This window comes from Adiantum capillus-veneris, chromosome 28, assembly GCF_014529385.1.
Source record: "Adiantum capillus-veneris isolate H3 chromosome 28, ASM1452938v2, whole genome shotgun sequence".
NCBI classification, from domain to species: domain Eukaryota; kingdom Viridiplantae; phylum Streptophyta; class Polypodiopsida; order Polypodiales; family Pteridaceae; genus Adiantum; species Adiantum capillus-veneris.
The window spans coordinates 67,761,679-67,784,103 of NC_140958.1; the positions used below are offsets into that span (position 1 = coordinate 67,761,679).

Sequence of the window (22,425 nt, forward strand, 5' to 3'; positions counted from 1 at the left end):
ATGACCTTTTGGCAAATCAGGCATGCTTGCCTTTGTCCATAGCAATGCTTTCCCATGGCTTATCCGGAATTGGTAGTGGTTGTAACAACCCTGGTGCCTTTCGCCTGTCAAACTTGACCTTTTGCCAAATCACGCATGCTTGCACAAAGGCATCCACATCTCTCCTCAAAATAGGCCAATAAAAGAATGTCTCTACTGCTTTAATTGTCGCATCAATACCACGATGCCATGCATACGGTTGGACATGACTTTCTACCATGACCTTATGTCGCAATGGCCCAGTGACACGAAGTCTGCCATGCATCATCATAAAATCATCTCTGAGGAGGTAGTGCTCATGATGTTGCCCCTCTTGCAACTGTTCAAAGATCCTTGCAAAATCTTCACCAATAGTATACTGTTCCTTCATATCATCAAGCTCATGATGATAAGGAATTGACACAACTGAAATTTGTGGCTTCCTTGATAACGCATCAAGCACAATATTCTTCTTGCCTTCCACATGCATAATCTGGAAGTGGAACATAGAAAGAATGTTTGCCCATCGCATATGCTTTTCGGATAGCTTTAACTGTGTCAAGAAGTATTGCAAGGTCTGATGGTCTGTTTGGACAACAAAATCAGCACCTAAGAGGTAGTGCTTCCAACTAGAAAGCGCATGAATCACAGCCGAGAGCTCTTTCTCATAGACTTGCATAGTCTTCTCTGGCCCTTGCAAAATTCGGCTTTCATAAGCTACTACCCATCCATCTTGCTTTAGCACTGCTCTGATGCTGCCACACACGTCACACTGGACCACAAATGACTTCTTGAGATCTGGCAAAACAATTATTGGATCTGAAGTCAACTTTTTCGTTAAGAGACTAAAAGCTGAAATCTCTTTTTGGGTCCATCTGAAAGTGACCTCTTTCTTCTGCAAAGCGTGAAGAGGTGATGCTATCTCTGCAAAATTCCTTATAAACCTTCTATAGTAGGAACACAATCCCAAGAAGCTTCTGACATCGTGCACAATCTTCAAGTCGGGCCATGTCTTAATAGCTTCAACCTTTGAGGGATCCATTCTGACACCATTCTTTGAGACTATGTGGCCAAGAAAGTGGATCTCTTCCAGAAAGAATTCACTTTTCTTAGGATTGACAAGTAACTTGTGACTGCGAAGCTCTTCGAACACAATGGTCAAGTGACGTCTATGCTCCGCCTCATTCTTCAAATAGACTATCATGTCATCGAAGAATGTCCTACAAACTGTTGATGCGAGCGAAAAATCCGGTCCATCATCCTGTTGAATGTGGCAGGAGCATTTGCTAAACCAAACGGCATCACTAGAAACTCAAAGAGACCAAATGTCGTTCTAAACGCAGTCTTGTGCGAATTTGATGGTACCCACTCTTAAACTCTATCCTGTTGAAAATTGCAGCACCATCTAAACGATCAAGAATATCATCAATCCTTGGAATAGGAAACCTATTCTTGATGATATTCTTATTCAACGCATGGTAATCAATACACATGCGCCATGAGACATCCATTTTTTGTACTAGGAGCACTGGGGAGCAAAAGGGTGAAGAACTAGGCTGTATCAGGCCCTTCTATAATAACTCCTCAACCTGGCCCATATTCTCTTTCAGCTGCGCCGCACCAACCCTATAGGGAGGTCTATTTGGTGGGCTACACCGTGGCACGAAATCTATCCGATGGTCCTCAAGTCTCTCTGGTGGCAATTGCGACAGTAATGAATCAGAAAAACAATCACTAAACTCTCGCAAAAATGCTGACCTTTCTTTATCTAACACAGACAAATTTGACTGACAATTATCTAAGACATCACGTGCAAAAATCAAGATGATTCTTTATTACAGAAGTAATAGCCGAAGCAGATACAATAGGGGCAGACTCCCCTGCGAGCTTTACATCCAAAACATGAGTTTTGCCCCTATGTTGAAGGGTGATCGTCTTGCCGAAGGCATCCAACATACCATTTACTCTGAACATCCACGGGATTCCAAGTAGCGCATTGCATTCTTCCAATGGCATGATATAAAATTCTTTTGTGTCTACATATGACCGAATTATGCAAATGCAGCTTTCCAATATGAGCGTAATGCACTCTGAGTGGCCAGGACATGCTAACCCTGCCTCTGCCGTGTACCCCATCTCTTCAGCTCTGATGCCCAGCCTCATAGCTAACTCTGGTGAGATAAAGTTTGCTTTGGCACCTGGATCAAAAAAGATGAGCGCCGTCTGATCTCTAACTTTATCCCATGCTCTGCATAACTCGCTGGCATCTGTACTCGGCCTGTCACCCACCATATCTGGCACCAAACCTGCCATGGGTGTAGGCTTCTTACCTTCCTGGTCCTCTTTATCATCCGAGTCAGCTGGTCTTTTCTTTGTGGACAATTTGTAGCAAAGTGACAAGGCTGCTCGCATATAAAGCATTTATTTTCAGCCATTAAGACCTTGTTTTCCTCGAGCGACTTACGCATAAAAGGATTCCTTTTTTGTTTCTTTGCCTGCGCTCCAGAAGTCCCGACTGAATCCTTATCCTTGTTGACCTTTTCAGACCCCTGTGACGCTTCAAGAGCCGTTTTCACAAAGGGCTTTTGCGCTGAATTTTCTTTTGCTGCCCTCCTTTTTCGTTGCTTGTGTACCCACTATCCTCTCCTTTCAACACGGCAAGACCAGTGTTAGCAACTTCCATGAGCTTAAGTTGTATCAAACTGCTGGAGGAAAGTAAGCCTTTTCCTTATCCTCGAAGCCGCTGAAAGTGCTAAACTTTACAGTTGCACCACCTTTTTTGTAAGCTTTCGGCTTTTCCAATGCCCCCAAATTGTCGTAAGGAATTGTCTGCAACATGGACACTGTAGTAGGAATCATTGGCGCATCTTGGCCATTGACACTTTGCGTCATAGGTGCCATATCTGGCAGTTGTTCAAAAAAACCAGCCATGCCAAAATTACCCATTGGCACCCCAAATTGGCTCTAAAAACCTTGGTGCATGCCGATGGTACCATACATGGGGTTTGGCATCATGCCTTGCATACCCCCAAACACTGTTCCTCGCATGTACGGCTGGCTTCCAGGCGTTTAACCAGCCATACTTTGGAATACAGATCCACCCCCGAAATACCCAGGATGTACCGTGGGTGGTGGAAGAATTGGATGCATTGCCTGGTAATTGTAGCAGGCTACAGTGTCACTTTCACAGGACAGTTAGTACAGTTTGGACTTTACACTTGGTCTTTGGTCTCTGGTCGGTTCACACTGGACGGACTCGCTTGGCAGTGACACGTGGTAGGGATACGATGGTTTAGTGGACATCGTGGCCAGGTCACCACCGCCACCCAGTGGAGATAGACTTAGGTGCTGTCATTTATGAGCCGTTGGTGGTTCTTTATGGTTGTACATATGAGTAGTAGTGGTTTGGTCAGGATTATCTTTTATGTAGTCGTCTAGAGTGAGTCTATACACAGAGCACGTCTTTACCATCCCTGCACATGTGAGCCTCGACACCCCCATTGTACCTGTGAGTCCTGGGCTTGAGCTGAGTGTGCTGCCTTGCCAGAGTCTGTATCAGTTCTTTGAGATAGTTGAGTCATATGTTCTGGTCTGCTGTTGTGTCTTTGTGAGCTCAGTTGACGTCTATCGTTTCCTTTCTTTTCAGTTTGTTTGAGTGAGATTGTCACGCACATTGCACTGAGGACCACCCACTGTAGAGAGCACGACACATTATCCGCGCTACAGGTGATGTTCTCATTTTGGCGACCACGGTGGGACCCGAACCCACAATCTCCCGCTAAAATGAGAGCACCACCTGTAGCGCGGATAATGTGTCGTGCTCTCTACAATGGGTGGTCCTCAGTGCAATGTGCGTGACAATCTTACTCAAACAGATTGAAAAGAAAGGAAACAATAGACGTCAACTGAGCTCACAAAGACACAACCGCAGACTAGAACATATGACTCGACTATCTCAAAGAACTGATACAGACTCTGGCGTGGCAGCACACTTAGCTCCAGCCCAGGACTCACAGGTACAATGGGGGTGTCGAGGCTCAGATGTGCAGGGATGGTGAAGACGTGCTCTGTGTATAGACTCACTCTAGACGACTACGTAAAAGATAATCCTGACCAAACCGCTACTACTCATATATACAACCATAAAGAGCCACCAACGGCTCATAAATAATAGCACCTAAGTCTATCTCCACTGGGTGACGGTGGTGACCTGGCCACGATGTCCACTAAACCACCGTATCCCTGCCACGTGTCACTGCCCAGCACCGTCCAGCGCGACCAGACCAAAGACCAACTGTAAAGTCCAAACTGTACTAATTGTCCTGTGAAAGTGACATTGTAGCCTGCTCTAGAGGTTGCCCGCCACAAGACCGCTTCCCGTCCCGGAGAGCGGAACTGAAGAACAAAAAGATCGGCAACCAAGTCTACTACTTGTAAAACTCCAAAAGGTGATATCTACTGTTGGTGGTCGGATGATGGAGGAGGAGACTGGTAGAAAGGTGGGTAAGGAGATGGAGGCCATGTGTATGGTGGAGGGTAGTGGCTATGAGGAGGGTACATTGGATATGGAGTGGCCACCCCATGAGCAGCATCAGACTGAGTAGGGTAAGTAGGTGGAGCATGTGGAAACCCAAGAAAAGACTGATTAGACTGAGAAGGTGGGACAGTTGGAAACCCAGGAAAAGACCGAGTAGGCTGAGATGGTGGAACAGGTGGTTGGAATCCAGGGAAGCTGTAGAAGTGCTGAGGAAAAGAGGTGGAGTGGGAGGGGGAGGCCATAGAGGGTCCATGAAACTGTGATGAGGCCGATCCTACTGGCTTAGACTCCATAGTGGTAGGATTTGTTTTCTCAGCTGCTTGAGAATCCCCTGAATGGGCTTTGGAAACATCCGTCTGTATCTGTTCTGCCATAGCAGCAACTTGCGTAGAAACCGGAGCTGTAGTTGTAGCTGTAGCTGTTTCTGAAATGGCTACAAATTGGTATTTGGCACATGAGGGACACACTGTATGTACCACAGGAGAAAGGTCCTGAACTGTGGCCATATCATTTGCCTCTTTTAACTGTATTTGTTGAGTGCGGACAATATGTTTGAGGTGCACTACCTATTGAGTGAGAATCTTTATGCGATCTTGAGCCTGAGCAATTAACATGTCCCTATCCATCGATCGTTGAAGGTGGCTGCGCACTTCCCTTTGCATACTGTCATAGACAGCACGATGCAGACCGTTGGTACGTTGCAATGAGATGGGTGCATCCATAATCGTCGAAATGGCTCTTCTGTCCGCATCTAAAAGTCTGTCGGTTTGAGGCACAAAATTGGCAAACATGTCAGGTTGCCTAGATGTAGGTGTCCCAGAGCTAGATGCCCCTGCAATATCCCTATGTGTCCTTGCACTAAGAGTAGTAGTAGGTGGTACTGTCGACACAAATGGAGGGTGTGTTTTGGTGATGCAACACTACTCACAAGAGGTGGTGTAAAAGTAGAGGTGGCCACAAAAGTAGTCATGCCCACTCTTGGTGTTGCAGTATTGACGTCAGAGATTTTGACCTGTGATTCAGAGAAGGGTAGTGTTGCTAACTGCTCAGTCGAATCTTTTTGCACTTTTGCCCTCTTGTGTAAGGTGCCTTTCCCTTTCGCCATTTTGGAACGGCCTTGTTCTTGTTCTTTGGCTTCATCTTGCAGGGTGAGAACAACAGTTGCATCTGCCTTTTGCTGCATAATTTGCACTACCCAATACATAATAGGGGTTGCATAGCAATTGAACCTCTCCGCTTTCCCTTTACGTTGAGTCCGAAATCGCTTTGCCCCGTCCTGTAGCGCCCTAAACAGCAGATGGTGAAATGGATACGGCAGGCAGTGGCAGAGACAAAAAAAAGCATCGCATATTCCTAGAGAACCTGGAGAAGATGGAACTACTGCTCTTTCCGGTGCGCGCAGTAAAAAATTATACTGTAAAATTGAATACAGCTGCTGATTCCTGTGATGGTCTGCATGTGAGTGCAGCAACAGTTCTTGGCACGCATTTGCAGTGTCTTTCGGGGAGAGATTCGAGAAGGTTTTTGTGGCGGGCAAAGGTGCCAGCACTTTCAATATCCCCATAGCATGTTCGATATCCTCCAGTGTAAGTGTAATTCCATTTAGCTTTGGAAAAGTAAGCAAGAGGGCACTTAGCTTGGCACTGGAGATTGTGCATGACAAATTGGCCTGCGTCAAATTTTGGAGACCCAAGTGTATCATTTGCTGCTGAGAGAACACATCTTTGAGTGCCGGGTTTGGCGCCTGTAAATGATAGATCATTAGTAAGGGTACCTTCAAGATGGCACCAGAAGGGCGAGGCTCCTTGAGAGCGGTGACCTTGCCAGCAGTGACTGATTGGGGTAAATCTTCCTCTGAAGATTCTCCTGAAAGTTGCTCTGAACTAGGAGTATAGTCTGATTTATTGTAAGAGCTATCCCCAGAGGAGGTAGAGGACTCTTCCTCCGACTGGAGATGCTGCTCTCGATTCCGAGTACGAACCATATTGATATACCAGAGAATCTTTTGTTCTGAATCTACAATTGATGAATCTTTAAGAACTTGTGTGTTCTTAAGTCCTCACCTGATACATATACCACAATAAACCACACTGAGATTCAATTTCTTCAACCCACACTAAAATACATGTTGCGACCACAACCAAATACATGTAGCAAGGTTAATTCAAGCTGCCATCTTCAAGTGCTATCCAGCTTATGGGTGGTGAAGGAGCATGGCCAAGGAGCACGGAGCACGGAGAGAGAACTCTTGGAGGCACGCCTGGTGATGGAGAGAAAGCCTGGAGAGAGAACACCTGGAGGCACGCTGGCGATAGAGAGAGAGCCTGGAGAGAGAACGCCTCGAGGAATGCTGGCTGAAAACGCTCGCAGAGAATACTCGCTGCGGCTGAGTTTTATTTTTTCTTGTGTCTGAAAGTGAGGCTGATTTTTACGCTGAGCTGGAATTTAAAGCCAGGTAAGTATGGGCTTTCAATTTATTTTAATATGGCTTACTTTTAGAGCACCGTGGGCGAGGGCGAGGGTGACAACAGCGTGGGCGAGGGTGAGGGCGAGAGGAAAGGGAGGGCGAGGGGCGAGGGCGGGGGGAGAGGGCGAGGGGAGAGGGCGAGGGTGAGGGCTTGGTGGCGAGGGGAGAGGGCGAGAGGAGAGGGAGAGGGCGAGGGCGAGGGCTTGGTGGCGAAGGTCAGGGCAGCAAGGCGAAGGGATGTTTGAGGGCGAGGTCACATGGCGAAGGCGAGGCAATCGGGTAGCTGTTGGACGAACCAATTAGATGCAAGGTGAGGGCAGCATGAGTGAGAGGACATCAGAGGACATCAGAAGCACCAAGCAGGCAAAGGGACTAGCAAAAGCAGGGAAGATTCACAGAATGCGGAAATTAGGTAATCTAACCTGTATGAAAGAATCCATGGTAGATAAAAACGCGAAGTAAAATTGCTAATGAACATGGTACCTTCATAAATACCCAATTGAAGAACACTAAGACTTATATGCATAGCAAAAAGAACTTAGTGTCACATGAGACGCTATAAATCAACAGAATTTTGTTCCTTGTAAAAAGGCATTAGTCGGGTTGAGGTAGCACCAGAGAGAGTGAAGGAGAGAGTTTCCCCAATTCTAGAATCAAGCCTATTGAACGCAATAGAGTCAGTAGACGGAGAGCTGTATAAGAAGAGGGTGTACGAGATAGTGATGAAAAAGAAACAACAGAAAGAGGGGATGTCTAAGATAGTGATACCAAAAGATCCATTTAAGGGTTCAGGAGTCAATGGATCTAGGATCAAATGCTATCATGCTTAAGCTGGCGATCAACGGTCTAAAATCAAGTGTTGATCTCGCCGATAGCATTTGATCCTAGATCCATTGACTAAAGGCAGCGGAACTCCTTCAAGGGTGGCTAATTGTACGGCCCCTTGGGGTAGAATCTTCATCACCTTATATGGTCCTTGCCATGCTGGGACCAACTTCTTTGTTTTTTTCAGATACTTAGCTTGATAAAGTAGCACCAGTGCTCCTTGCGTTATTTTCGGCTTTCTGAGATGGCGATCATGCCAAGCTTTGCGACGAAGCTGCTCTGCTTCTAGAGCCAGAGAAGCCAAACTTCGGCTTTCATCCAGAAGAAAAAGATGAGAGACAGATGCCGACCCCAAATCTCCATTGGCACGCAGACTGCTGACTCGCGGAGATCCTGAGTTGAATTCGAAGGGTGCTATCGCTTCCAAACCGAAAGCTAATTGAAATGGGGTGTGATTGGTTGTGGCTTTGAAAGAAGTTCGGTATGCCCACAGGGTGCCGTGAATAGCTTGAGCCCAAGTCACAGGATGGAGATGACATGCTTTCCGCAGAAGTGCTATCAGAACCTTATTAGTGCTCTCGGCCTGTCCGTATGCTCTAGGGTAATAGGAATAAGATTTTCGGTGAAATTTTTTGTAGTTGGCAAGCAAGGTTGAAATCTGCACAAAATATTTTCGTAGAGAAACTTGGCTACCGTAGTGCCAGTGCAATCCGTTGTTGCCTGTACCTCTGCCCACTTTGTTGCATAATCTGTAGCCACTAGGAGATACTTTCGATTGCTTGGTTGGGCGGAGCGAGTAATTGGACCCACAAAATCAATGCCCCATCTCTCAAAGGGCTGCCATGCCATCAAGACCTGCAGAGGACGGTTTGATTGCTTGCTTGGTTTAGGACCACAGCACTGACACACATCACATACTTTTACATAGGCAATTGCATCCCGAAAAACATAGGGCCGGCATAAGCCACACTGGAGAATCTTCTGGGCAGTAATATGACCAGGGTAATGGCCACCAGTGGGACCACTGTGGACATCCTCCAAAATATACTCCACTTCATGAGGGGAGACACACCTCCTCAGAACACCATCCTGTCCTGACTTGTATAGCTGGCCTCCAATCAGAGTGAAAGGCCTAGACTTCAACAACAATCGTCTCTTTTGCAGTGTAGAAGCGTTCTCTGGGTACACGCCAGTAGAAAGCAGATGCAAAACATCACCGTACCATTCCGGAGTGGTATCCACCTTAAAGAGACTGCTATCTGGAAAGTCGTCTGCAACCCCTGTTGCTTCTTCACCCGTGTGAATGCGAGAGAGGTGGTCGGCAAGGACACGATGTTTGCCGGGTCTGAGTATCACTTGGAAGTCAAATTCTTGAAATAAGAGTAGCCATCGCCATACTCGACCTGCAACTTGCGGCTTGTTGAGCAGATATTGCAGTGATCAGTAATAACTATGAAGTGGACCCCTAATAAATAATGCCGAAATTTTTGCAGAGCATACACAATTGCTAAACCTTCCCTTTCTGTGGTGCTATAGCTGCGCTCTGCCTTGGTAAGTAGACAACTTGCATAGTGAACAGTGCGATCCAGGTTGTACTTCTTACTAGGTTGAGTCAGCACAGCCCCCAGAGCCAGTTGACTGGCATCAGTATGCACATGAAAAGGGAGAGACCAATTGGGAGCTACTAGATAAGCGCTTTAGTGAGGCGTTTTTTGAGGCATGCAAAAGCTTCGGCCTCTGCATTTGACCATTGAAAGGGAACAGTAGCACTGGTTAGGCGGGTTAGGGGTTGAGCCACCTGTGCATACATGCGTATAAACCGGCAATGATAGCCTGTTTGGCCTACAAAGCTCTGCACCCCTTTTGGACTGATGGGAGGTGGTAACTTTAAGATTGCCACGATCTTCTCTGGGTCAGGCGCTAAACCTTTAGCAGACACCACATGGCCTAGAAGTGTGCCCTCAGTGACCAAAAAATGACATTTGTTAGGATTTAGCTTTAGGCGTGCCTCTCTGCACCTGAGGAAGACAACAGAGAACTGAGCGAGGTGTTCCTCTAGATTTTCCACTGGGGTTGAACATTGAGCACCTGAGAAGGTCGAAAAATTGTCCATGAAGATGCGAAGATGATCCGTAAGCAGAGGACAAAAGATGAGATATACCGCTCGATTGAAAGGTGGAGCGTTTTTCAACCCAAAAGACATTCTAGTGTATATAAAAATACCCCAGGGAGTCACAAAGGCCGTTTTCAGCTGATCACCTGGATGGATGCCCAACTGATTGTATCCACTAAATCCATCCATGAAACTGTACATCTTCAAGCACATGCTCAGTGAAAGGTGTGGGGAAACCATCTGGGATAGTTACCTTATTCAGAGCGCGGTAATCTACGCACACACGGATTTTATTGGATTGCTTCTTAGGAGCTATCACCATGGGTGATAACCACTCAGAGTGCTCCAGAGGTACAATGATCCCTGCCTCTTGTATTTTTTCTAGCTCTGACTTGACCGCCTCAGCATACTTCGGGTTGAGCTTGTAAGCTCGGCCTCTTACAGGCTTAGCCCCTTCAACCAGAGGTATAGTGTGGACACCCAATTCTGGTGGGATCCCCTCCAAATCCTTGTAGGACCAGGCAAAAACATCTTTAAAAGAGTGTATAAAAGAGACTACTTGATTAACGCGGGATGCTCCCATAACCAAGCTGCTAAGAGTACGTGCTGAGGGTTGTCAGGATCTCCCAGGTTGACTTCTTTGACCGGGTCAGGAGGTGTAGCTGGAGAGGGTGCTTTAGGAGATGAGAAGTGAGCTGCCTCTTGGAGCTTCGAGACATCATGTGCTGGTGTTTGATTGATTGGAAACTCCGCATACTCTTCTTGTAACCATCCTGGTGGAAGCTCCTCGAAGGGTAAATCTTCAGACACAAACATAACAGAGTGCTTTTGAAGGGGCGGGACGTCCGACTTGGGAGATGTTAGAGGAAGGGGGGAATCTTTGGCGAGTTCATGCAGAGGAGATTTCTTCCCCCTTCGGTGATGTGTTATAGGTTCCCAGAGGCCGACGGCTTCCATCAGAGGATCATTTGAATCATGAGAATCAGGGGCTGACACACTTACTTCTTCGAGGGTCCATTGTCTGCTGTAGGACTACTGTCTGCTGTAGGACATGGGACATTGGTGTCCGCGTGAGGAGCTAGGAGAGAGAGTGTTACCGGCACAGGTGAGTTTTGAATAGAGACCACATAGCATGGCATCGAGGTGGTAGCTTCCAACCACTGCAACAGGTCTTCGTCAGACCCGCCAGGTGGGATCGGCTGCTCAGGGTCGGGGTTGGACTGTACTGACAATGAGCTGTGATGAGCCACTGGGTCCATCCCTCCTTCGAGCTGAATTGGTTGCATGGGGGAGCCAGGAGTATGTATCCACATGGCGTCGTTTCCCCAATCATGAAGTGCCTTAGTATGCCACAACCATGGTCTACTAATCAGCAAAGGAAATCCTCTCTCCACCTGAGAAAGACTGACCACCATAAAATCCAAGCTAAATGTGAAGTCTTGTATCCTTAGAGGCACCTTCTCTACTATGCCCACAGGGTAGACTGTCCTCTGGTCTGCCAATGTAACAGTGAATGGAGCAGGGCGGGTAGGCTGCAGACCTAAGGTCGACATAGTAAATTCTGGTATTAGATTGATCCCAGATCCACCATCCACTATGACGCCTGAGAATTGATGCCCAAGAATATATACAGTGAGACGAGGACTTTTGTAGTCGATGAGGGGAGCAGCTAGATATGAAATCATGTAGGACTCCAAGGGCTGCACAGGTAGGTGCCCGCCACTAGGCCCTGCACCAGGGTACAGAGACTGAATTACTGAGAGGGTGTCACTTCTGAGGGTTGCATCTAGCCGGAGCATCTCATAAAGGGACACTTGTTGAAAGGTGTTCTTCAAGATTGCTTGCGCTGTGGGCTTAGCTCCTACAATCTGGGCCTCCTCGGAAACTTTGACCTGTTGCAAGTCAGCCAACTGTTGCCAGGAAGTCTCCATCAATGTCCGAAAGCATAGAGATTGGCCTATTCTTTTCACCACTTAAGGGTTTGACAGTTTGATCAGGTTGCGGAAGTGATGGACGAGATGGTCCTGTTGGCAAGCTTAAACCCAGGGCTGCTTTTTGTGCCCGAGTGAGCACGCCAGCGGGCTCTGCCACTTGTTGTGGCCGAACTGTATGAGTAGCAGGTGCTGGCTGAGGGGTGGTGTTCACTGTGGTTAGATTGATCTTTGGGAATGTGAACTCTTGTTGGTTTTGAGTCGGGCCTGAAGATGAGGATGCCCTTTGCTTGGGACAATCCTTACTGCAGTGGTCCTTAGACTCCGGACAATGTCTGCAAGGAGGAGACCCTTCAGGTTAAGGACACTTACTTTGGTAATGCCCATATTCACCGCATCTGTAGCATAAGATTGGCTGATTAGACGGACGAAACGGGGGACGAGGTGGTCGTTGCTCTTGTTGCTGCATGGAGTTGGAGGCTGAGGTGTAGAAGCTTTGGGGAACTGAAGGAGTACTAGCATGATAAAAGCTGGGGGATGCAAAGTTGTTGTGCATACCTTGCTGCATAGGAGGTGTTGTCAGCAGAGGTGGCAACGGGTTTTGATGGCCATAGGGTGAGACCATGTTGGATGCAGGTGCTAGCCGTTGTTGGAGAGAAGGACCTAGACTTTGTTGTATTTGCCGCAATCCCTTGATATAGCAACAATCCTTGTCTTCGTGCCCAGATTTTTCGCAGAAGTGGCAATAAGTCCAAAGGGGACAGTCCTGTGGAGGATGTCCTGGAGAGTGACAAGAGCTGCACCACACCATAGCTTTAGTCTCCTGCTGAGACCGAAGCTCTTCTAGCTCTCTCTTGATTTGATCCAAAGCCTCAAGATGCGGTGGTTTCTCTTGTCTAAGAGAGATTGATTTCTCTTCTTGGAGAGCGCGTTGTAGTTTTAGGGCTTCAAGTTCTCTGCGCAAAGAAGTCAATGGATTAGCAGGACTACTTTCTGAGAACACAGAGGGAGTCTCTATGTGAAGGGAGTTGTTGAATAGCTTCCTAGCCCCCTCTATCCTAGTAGCAGCTGCGATGAATTCCTCCAGAGTGGCGTCGGGTCGGAGACTCTCTCGGAGTTTTTGTTGAGTGGTTTTGGGGAGCGCCTTCTCCACCCACTTCTTAACCATGAATTTACCAGGTTGCTGGGGAAGCTTGGCAACCAGAGACTTGGTTTTAGTCATAAGCTCTGCAAAAGTCTCCTCTGACTGAAGCACCATGTTGGCCAACTCATCCAACACCTTCTCTTGGTAGTCACCTGGCCTGAAAGCTGCACAAAACCGTTGTCTTAAGGTTGTCCAAGTTGCAAAATGGTTCTCTGCAAATTGGCTGTACTATTTGTCTGCTAAGCCATCCAAGGTGGATGGAAAGAGTACCAAATAAGCATCTTCTCTGTTAAGACCACGACCCCTACAGAGAGATACAAACCTCCTTGCATGGTTGTCAGCATCTTCTGAAGAGAGTCCTTTGAAGGTGGGGAACTTGATGTTTACCTTGGCCAAAACACTAGCCAACGCCTCCATGGCCCCTTGCTGAGCCTGTTGCTCAATAGCCTGCTGTAGCAGAATAGGAGAGAGCTTTACTGGAGAAGGTGATCTGGAAGATGTGGAACCGGATGAAGGAATGGGTGATGTCGTATGTGGAGGTATGGGTGATGAGGTTAATGGACTTCTACTAGGTACCAAAGGTCGTCTTTTGTCATAGTACTTCAGAGGGCTCAGTAGCATAGTTACCGGGGAACGTGTTCCGCAGGCCCTAGAAGGCTGGAACGCCGTTCCCTCCCCCTCTGCCAAGCTGGAACGCCCCGGAACGTTTTGCCGTTCCGGGTGACCACCTGATACCGGAACGGCCGGCCGGAACGGCCTCGGAACAGCCCGGAACGGCCAACTCTCAAAATGGGAAGAAATAGGCAGTTTTTTGCAAATTTGCAATGAACATTAGGTGTTTTTTTAGTGTGCAAGGACTCAAAAATTAAAATGCACCCCCTCACACCCATTCCCTTCTCAAGCATTATTTGGGTGTTTTTTATGCCTCCCGTTCCGCGCCGTTCCTGTTCCGGACCCCTGGCCGTTCCCCCGTTCCGCGAGGGTCCCCGTCGTCATTCCCGTTCCGCGTTCCGGGTAACTCTGCTCAGTAGTGCGCTTTGACGCTCGACTGACCGCCTTGTATGTGTCATGCAATGACCACCAATCCAACCAAGCTTTGGGCAAGAAGACCCTTAACTGTGGCGCTGAACGAACACAGGTCTAGACCAGGACAAGTGAGGACAGTGACTAGACCACCTGGTCCAGGACCAGGGCAAGTGACTAGACCACCTAGCTAGACCAGGACAAGGAGGACGGGACCCGGACGAGGAGGGACTAGACTAGGAGCAGGGACGAGGACGAGGACTGGTTGGACCAGGGCGAGAGAGCACAAGACCAGCAGACTAACTACACAATGCAAGCAAAGTGGGCGAAGCTAGGTAACAACCAACTAGCTTCACGATTTGTATCTCAACAGAGAGTGAGACGTCATTTGAGATCCCATCGTGGTCGCCAAAATGAGAGCACCACCTGTAGCGTGGATAATGTGTCGTGCTCTCTACAGTGGGTGGTCCTCAGTGCAATGTGCGTGACAATCTCACTCAAACAGACTGAAAAGAAAGGAAACAACAGACGTCAACTGAGCTCACAAAGACACAACAGCAGACCAGAACATACGGCTCGACTATCTCAAAGAACTGATACAGACTCTGACGTGGCAGCACACTCAGCTCCAGCCCAGGACTCATAGGTACAATGGGGGTGTCGAGGCTCAGATGTGCAGGGATGGTGAAGACATGCTCTGTGTATAGACTCACTCTAGACGACTACGTAAAAGATAATCCTGATCAAACCACTACTACTCATATATACAACCATAAAGGGCCACCAACGGCTCATAAATGACAGTAGCTAAGTCTATCTCCATTGGGTGGTGGTGGTGACCTGGCCACGATGTCCACTAAACCACCGTATCCCTGCCACGTGTCACTGCCCAGCAAGTCCGTCTAGTGTGAACCGACCAGACCAAAGACCAACTGTAAAGTCCAAACTGTACTAACTGTCCTACGAAAGTGACACTGTAGCGTGCTACAGTAACCAGTTTAAGGACGGGAGGAACTTGTTTTGGAGCCCCTGACTCCGCAACATGCGAGTGCTCCATATCCTGCTAGGCGCATGAAGTACTTGGGCTTGAGCCTCAACAGGCTCTGTTCGCGGTGTAGGTTGCCTTATTTGTTGTGGCACTGGTGGCGCTTGCAAGAGCTCCATAAACCTTGGGTTCAGCACCAGTTGCGAAAACACATTCACCGTGGCAACTAACTGAGTCCTGAACACATCATCCTTAAGTTGCCTAGTCATAAAGCCCTGTACTAAAAGAACATTCACATCAACAGGAGGTACAGACAGACATGACGTGAACTCTTGCCAACCTCGAACACCATAGGAATTTCCTGCCTGCCCTGCGGAGAGGAACCCTCTTCCATAATGCCCTTCCCTTTGTCGGTCAAAACAACTGAGGCTCACTTCTTGAGGAAAAAGTGATTCTATCCCGACAATGGAACCATGAAATCGGTCCGTAGGGCAGTGGAATTTGGCTTTCACTCAAAACAATCGAGGCTCACTTCTTGAGGAAAAAGTGATTCTATCCCGGCAATGGAACCATGAAATTGGCCCGTAGGGCGGTAGACTTTGGCTTTCACCCGAAATTCTTTACTTTACTCTAGACACACACACACACACACACACACACACACACACACACACACACAACTTTGGCTTTCACCCGAAATTCTTTACTTTACTCTACACACACACACACACACATACACACACACACACAGAACTTTGCAAAGGTAACCTGCGACGGGAATGTACACTTTAAGCACACACACGGCTCGGAAGCTAGAATGCTCCGAGCAGACGCCGACAACCTGTTGGCCCCAAAATTGGCGCCCCTTTCGGAATTTCTTTATTTTTAAGAGGGTAAATTACAAAGAAGAGTCATGGGAATTCTTTACCTGTATCCAACTAGACACCACCTGTTCTGACAAAATTTCGGCAGCATAATAGCCCCAAAACTTGCCCGAAACCAATTCCCCTGTTGGAACTCACTTCTACTGACATAAACCCTTTGTTTTTTGCCCAAAAACAGTAAATTCAGCATGCGGTATTTACTGGTTTTTACCCTGTTTTCAGTTCTAAACAGTCCCTAAACTGTCCTCTAACAGTGGGGCACTGTTCCCCATGGTTCTGCCATCCATATGGCTGAAAAACAGTCCAAATTCAGCGCATAACCAACGCTGAAAACGCACCTGTATGGTGAGGTTATCACCCTCACCGGTGCCTGCTTTTGGAGCAGCAGTTAGCTACGCCCGTTCCTTCTCAGAGAGGCTCTTGCCTCAGCAAAAACGCATATGACCACACAGCTGTACATGAGTCAAATGAAGAGCCCTCTTGTGGGGCATCACATTACTGCACGTAGGGGAGTGAGAGAGCAGTGTAAGGTGCGCAGGACATGACTTCTTGCACTACATTGTACATGAGAGGGAAAGCTTGCAGTCAATAGCTCTTAACCTGTGACAGAAACTTGCAAATGAGCTCTCTCAACTAGAAATTCAGAGCTACCTCTTGCTGCATGAGGAAAGTTCATGAAAATGTGCCACTTGGCACGTTTACAAGCAATTTCCTGCTCTGGGCTTTCCGCTTAAAAATCTCCCGACTGGTTGCCCAGTTGACTTTGCAGTAGAGTTCTAAAATGGTCCCCTTGTCATTCTAGAGGTAATGACGCGAACATATTTTATGGTCCAAAATAGTAGTTCCCTAAATTTTAGGGGATGCTTCCTTTGGACTCCCACTGGTCGTTTGACCATCTATCCCTGGGACAGCATCCGAAAATGCAATAGCCGAGCTGTCGGATACTTTCCTTTGGTGACCCCACCTTGGCATTGTGCCTTTATTGAGTTCACTTCCTAGTATCCACCAACTTGCTAAGTGTGACGGGGGGGACCTACATGATCTTGAACTGAGCCTAGACATCCTTTTACTATAAGAGTTCCAATGCCGACCAACTTCCTGTCTGTGGGTGAAACTACCGTTCACATTCGGCATACAATGTCCGACCATTTGCAACCTCAAAAAGAGGGTCTCAAAAATTAAACAAAAATCACTGAAAAGAAACCAACAACTAAGGTTAGCAATTGCCACGTCCTCGTGACATAGTTAATAGTGGCCACGTCCTCGTGTGTCACGTGCACAACTAACCCTGTGTGTACGTGGACAAGCTACTTCATGACATGGGTTCAGTTCAATCACCTTAGGAATAGGAAGTGTTCTGGCACTTTTGTGAGTCTATTCGCAGACTGTGCATATCCAGACACTTAGAGTAGATGCATATCCTCTGGTTGCACACAACATGATCATCAGATTACAGTCAAAACCCATCAGGATCATTTTTACAGTGCATGGACCTATTTTCCCTATTTTAGCCATTTTTCACTTATTATTAATAAGTGACTTTGTTGGGAAATTGGGTAGGGCAATTTTGATAAGCAAGTACATAAGAAACCTAGCGCTAGCACTTTCTGGTAGAAGAGGCAGGAGACCGCCATTAAGTGCAACCTCTCAGCAAGAAGAGCAAGGAAAACCTAGCGTTTTCATTTGCAAGCAAGACCTTCCACAGCGGTAAACTTAGCATTTTCAGCTAAGAACAGCCAGCGTTTTCTTCAGTTTGCAGATCAGCCCAGCGTTTTGCATTTGCAGTAGCTTGGCGACGACAGAACACAGCAGAAGCCTAGCGTTTTTGCAGCAGACCCCAATTGAGCCCTAGCGTTTTTGGAGCAGCACAACAGCCCAACGCTTTGTAGTTCCTCGGCGATAGAACCCAGATTAGCATTAGCGTTTTCAGTTTTCAGCATCAAGACACCGCAGTAGAAGTCCCGAACCTCGCAGATCTCACCTTCCCGCAGCAGATCCTCGCCGCACGGTTAGATCAGCCAAGTTTGCAGATTCAGCCAGGAAAACGCAGATTTCAGCATCTGCGTTTTCAGCACGTGGTCGTTGCATCGTCATCATCGCTGTCGTCATCGACATAGAGTCAGATTTCAGCAGATAAAGATTTGCAGATTTCAGCCATTAGCGTTTTCAGATTTCAACCTGTCTCGTCATCGTCCTCATTGTTGTCGACATCGTCGGCAAGACCAAAGCATTGTAGAGATTTGTGCAATCAATAGTAGACCACTCTCTCCATAGAGAGTGGAGCCTTCGGAGGAGGGTTTGACAACATTCTGGTGTCATATTCTTCTCTCTCTATCTCCCAGTCTCAACACCTTCATTCAGAGTGTTTATCCACTTTGTTTGTGATCATTTGCACTCTCTCACTAAAGGAATGGAAGGCTCTCCCTGCCGTTAGTAAAAGGAACCCTTGAGCACAGTTCGGAGCACTCATCTTGAGCAAAGTTCAACATTCACTTCCATCGCACCTTAGATTGGTATCAGAGCATTGGCATTGTTCTGTATCACTTAAGGAAAGAACCACAAGATTTTTTTTTTTTCTTGCTTGTTGCGGTTGCACGTAACCCAAGTCCACTTGGGCATGCCAATTTCTCAGCGTGTTTTTGAAGAGTGACAAGAAACCCAAGAAAGAAGGGCTTGTCTAGCCTGCTCTTCTTTCTCTTTTTACTCATTGAGAGCGGACCGTGCACTTAGCGGCCGGCCAATCGACGTGAGGGGAAAAAAAGTAACCTTGGTGTGAGCGCAAGGCCGCCAAGGGGTGCGCCCACAAAAAAGAGAAGAGCTCGGGTAAGAGAAGATCCTTCTCTAACACAGATTGCAAGCTAAAGATGAACCTCAAGAACCTCAAGACTCTAGAATCTCAAGAACCTCAAGACTCCAGAATCTCAAGAACCTCAAGACTCAAGAACCCAAGAACCCAAGACCCACAATATCCCAAGTTCCTTGTGAACTTAAGAACCCAAGACTTCAGTGTATGGTCATCACCCGAAGCGGAATGGTACTTTGCATGAAGGTGATGAGCATGAAAGTGGCGACGAAGAATTTTTCCCACCAGGAGGTTTTTCCGACCCTCCCCCTTCCCCATCTACGCCAAGGATTGTACCAAATCCGATGGAGGGTGTGGTCAAGACGATGATGGACAAGAGGATACAACAAGAAGCGCAACACGCCACCTTGGAGCTTGAGCGCGAAGAAAGAACAGCAGAAAGAAAGGCAGCAATTGATCATAAGTACCAAGAAAGAATGACAGCCATAGCACGTGAACACGAAGAAAGAAGGGCAGCCATAAAGCGTGAACACAAAGAAAGAAGAGCTGAATTGGATTGCGAGCGCGAGCAAGCGTGCTTGGCGGCCGTACAGAGAGCCCAACACATGCAAGAGTTGTTTCGACTCTTTTCTAGTGTGTAGGCGTAGATTGAACAGAATCAAGAAAAGGAGACTCTCTCAGTCTCGTCTTCTCCAAAGCACGACACACAAGATAAGCATGATGAGATGCATGATAATGATAAACATGATGATTTGTATGATCAAGATGTGATTATTCACGAGCATGATGATTGCATGATCAAGATGTGATTATTCACGAGCATGATGATTTGAGGATAAAGATGTGATTGTTCACAAGGATAGTTGATACTTTGTCTAGTTAAGCTAACCTCATTGCATATTCGATCAATCACGAAGAACCGATCTTGGCTCTTGAGTCGAGCTCCAAAGAACCCCCACAAGAAGTATTATGTGTTCGAATGATTAGTCAGCACGCATTGTTCGAGTGTTTCATTCGTGATGCTTTCCTGTATTTTAGTCACCGTCCTTATGTGATCCCTTTTCATAGGCATGCCATATTGTACGATGAACACGATTCACTCATGAATGAGCACGGATGTATGCGGATTACTCATGAAAAGATGAAATGTTTGCATTCAAGGAATTCACATTCCATGTCTCTTCCTTGGCATGACACAATTTCCGAAAGAGCACAAGAAGGATTGAGCATCAAGCATCGGCTTTTCCATGGTGATTTGCCACAGTTGATAGATTTAAATCAGAAAGACAAGTTTCGACCCCATTGTTTGCGTGTGTTTGATGAACGGTTTGGCACTCCGTCACTTTGTTCATCTACATTGCATGCACAGTCTTTTAGGAAGACTATAATTTTTCCAGTCACTTTACATGGAATGGGTATGTTCATGTTTTTGTGTTGGAAGTGGTTTCAGGAATTTTCATCCTTGGAGATTCTTGAAGAAGGTAAACCCATGACTATAGACGAAGTTGAAGCATTGAAGGAGCCATAGATGACTTTGTGTCGCTTTCGGCGCGGCCCAAAGAAGAAGGCGTTGCAGACCTTATGAAGTTCGAGTATCGCATGACCCACGCCTCAGAGTGGGCCGGCGATCTCCCTCGATGCCATACAATTCGGTACCAGTACCTCACTTTGAAAAGGAGGGGATGTCACGTGCACATCTAACCTTATGTGTATGTGTCACAAGGATGTGGCAACTGCTAACCTTAGTTGTTGGTGATTTTTGTTTTATTTTTGAGACCCTCTTTTTGAAGTTGCAAATGGTCGGACATTGTATGGCCAATGTGAACGGTAGTTTCACCTGCAAACGGGAAGTTGGTCGGCACTGGAACTCGTAAAGTAAGAGGATGTTTAGGCTCAGTTCAAGATCATGTAGGTCCCCTCGTCGCACTTAGCAAGTTGGTGGATACTAGGAAGTGAACTCAATAAAGGCATAAAGTCAAGGTGGGATCACCAACAGAAAGTATCCGACAGTTGGGCCACATTGCACTTTTGGATGCGGTCCCAATGAGGATAGATGGTCAGATGACCAATGGAAGCCCAATGGAAGCATCTCCTAAAATTTAGGGAACTGCTATTTTGGGCCATGAAATCTGTTCGCGTCATTAGCTTCAGAATAACAAGGGGGACATTTTATTACTTTGTTGTAAAGTCAACTGATGCACCAGTTAAGAGATTTTTAAGCAAGAAGCCCAATGCGGGGAAATTGCATGTATGAGTGTCAAGTGGCACTTTTTGGCCAATTTACAAAGTCTGGGAGAACAGAACTCGTAACTGACTTTTTGGAGCAGTTTTGGAGGCTGATACCTGTGATTTTCATCCATTTCTCTCCATTTTTGAGCTTCCCATGACTTTACCTAGGACCAAGGAGCTCATTTTCAGCATTGGAATCAGCGATACGCATGTTTTGGCAACCATGGAAATCTTCCTCTTTTTGCATCTATTTGTTCACAGATGCATTACAAGTCAAGCGCAGAAGAGGGGGCGCTCGATTTATGCTGGGGGGATGCTTCATTGAGAACCTGTCATAGGTTAAGAGCTATGGAGTGCTTTCTTTCCCTCTCATGTACAGTGTGGTGCTAGGAGTGATGCCCTGCACACTACACACTGCTCTCTCCCCTACGTGCAGTTATGTGATGCCTTACAAGAGGGGTCTTCATTTGACTGATGTACAGCTGTGTGGTTTCATGCTTTTGTGCTGAGGCAAGAGCCTCCTTGAGTAGGAACAGGGGCAGCTAACTGCTACTCCAAAGCACGCACCGGTGAGGGTCATAGCGTCACTGTAGAGGTGCGTTTTCAGTGCTATGTATGCACTGTAAATTGATTGTTTTTCAGCCATACAGACGTCAGAACCATTGGGAATCGTGCCCCATTGGCAGAGGACAGTTAGGGGACTGTTTGGGGCTGAAAACAGGGCAAAAAACCAGTAATTACAGCGTGTTGTAATTACTGTTTTTTGCGCAGGAAACAAAGGGTTTATGCTAGTGGAAGGGAGTTCCAGCACGGGAATTGGTTTCGCGCAAGTTTTGGGGCTGTTATGCTGCCGACGTTTGGCCAAAACAGGTGGTATCTAGCTTGATGCAGGTAAAGGATTCCCAGGACTCTACTTTGTAATTTACCCTCTCAAAGTATAAAGAAATACCGAAATGGGCGTCAATTTTGGGGCCTACAGGTTGTCGGCGTCTGCTCGGAGCATTCTAGCTTCCAAGCCATGTGTGTGCTCAAGTGTTAATTCTCGTCGCAGGTTCCCTTTGCAAAGTGCTGTGTGTGTCTAAAGTAAAGTAAAGAATTTTGGGTGAAAGCCAAAGCCTACCGCCCTACGGGCCGGTTTCAGTACGTGGACAAGCTACTTCATGACATGGGTTCAGTTCAATCAGCTTAGGAATAGGAAGTGTTCTGGCACTTTTGTGAGTGTGTTCGCAGACCGTGCATGTCCAGACACTTAGAGTAGATGCATATCCTCTGGTTACACACAGCATGATCATCAGATTACAGTTACAACCCATCAGGATCATTTTTACAGTGCATTTTCCCTATTTTAGCCATTTTTCACTTATTATTAATAAGTGACTTTGTTTGGGAACTGGGTAGGGCAATTTTAATAAGCAAGTACATAAGAACCTAGCGCTAGCACTTTCTGGCAGAAGAGGCAAGAGACC

At 47.0% G+C, this 22,425-nt stretch overlaps 1 protein-coding gene across 4 annotated transcripts in view; it reads left to right on the forward strand.

The window, feature by feature from the left end:
• The window catches only part of LOC147420610 (las1-like family protein), a 70,243-nt gene that overhangs the window by 45,315 nt on the left and 2,503 nt on the right, over positions 1-22,425 (forward strand). The window lies entirely within an intron of this gene.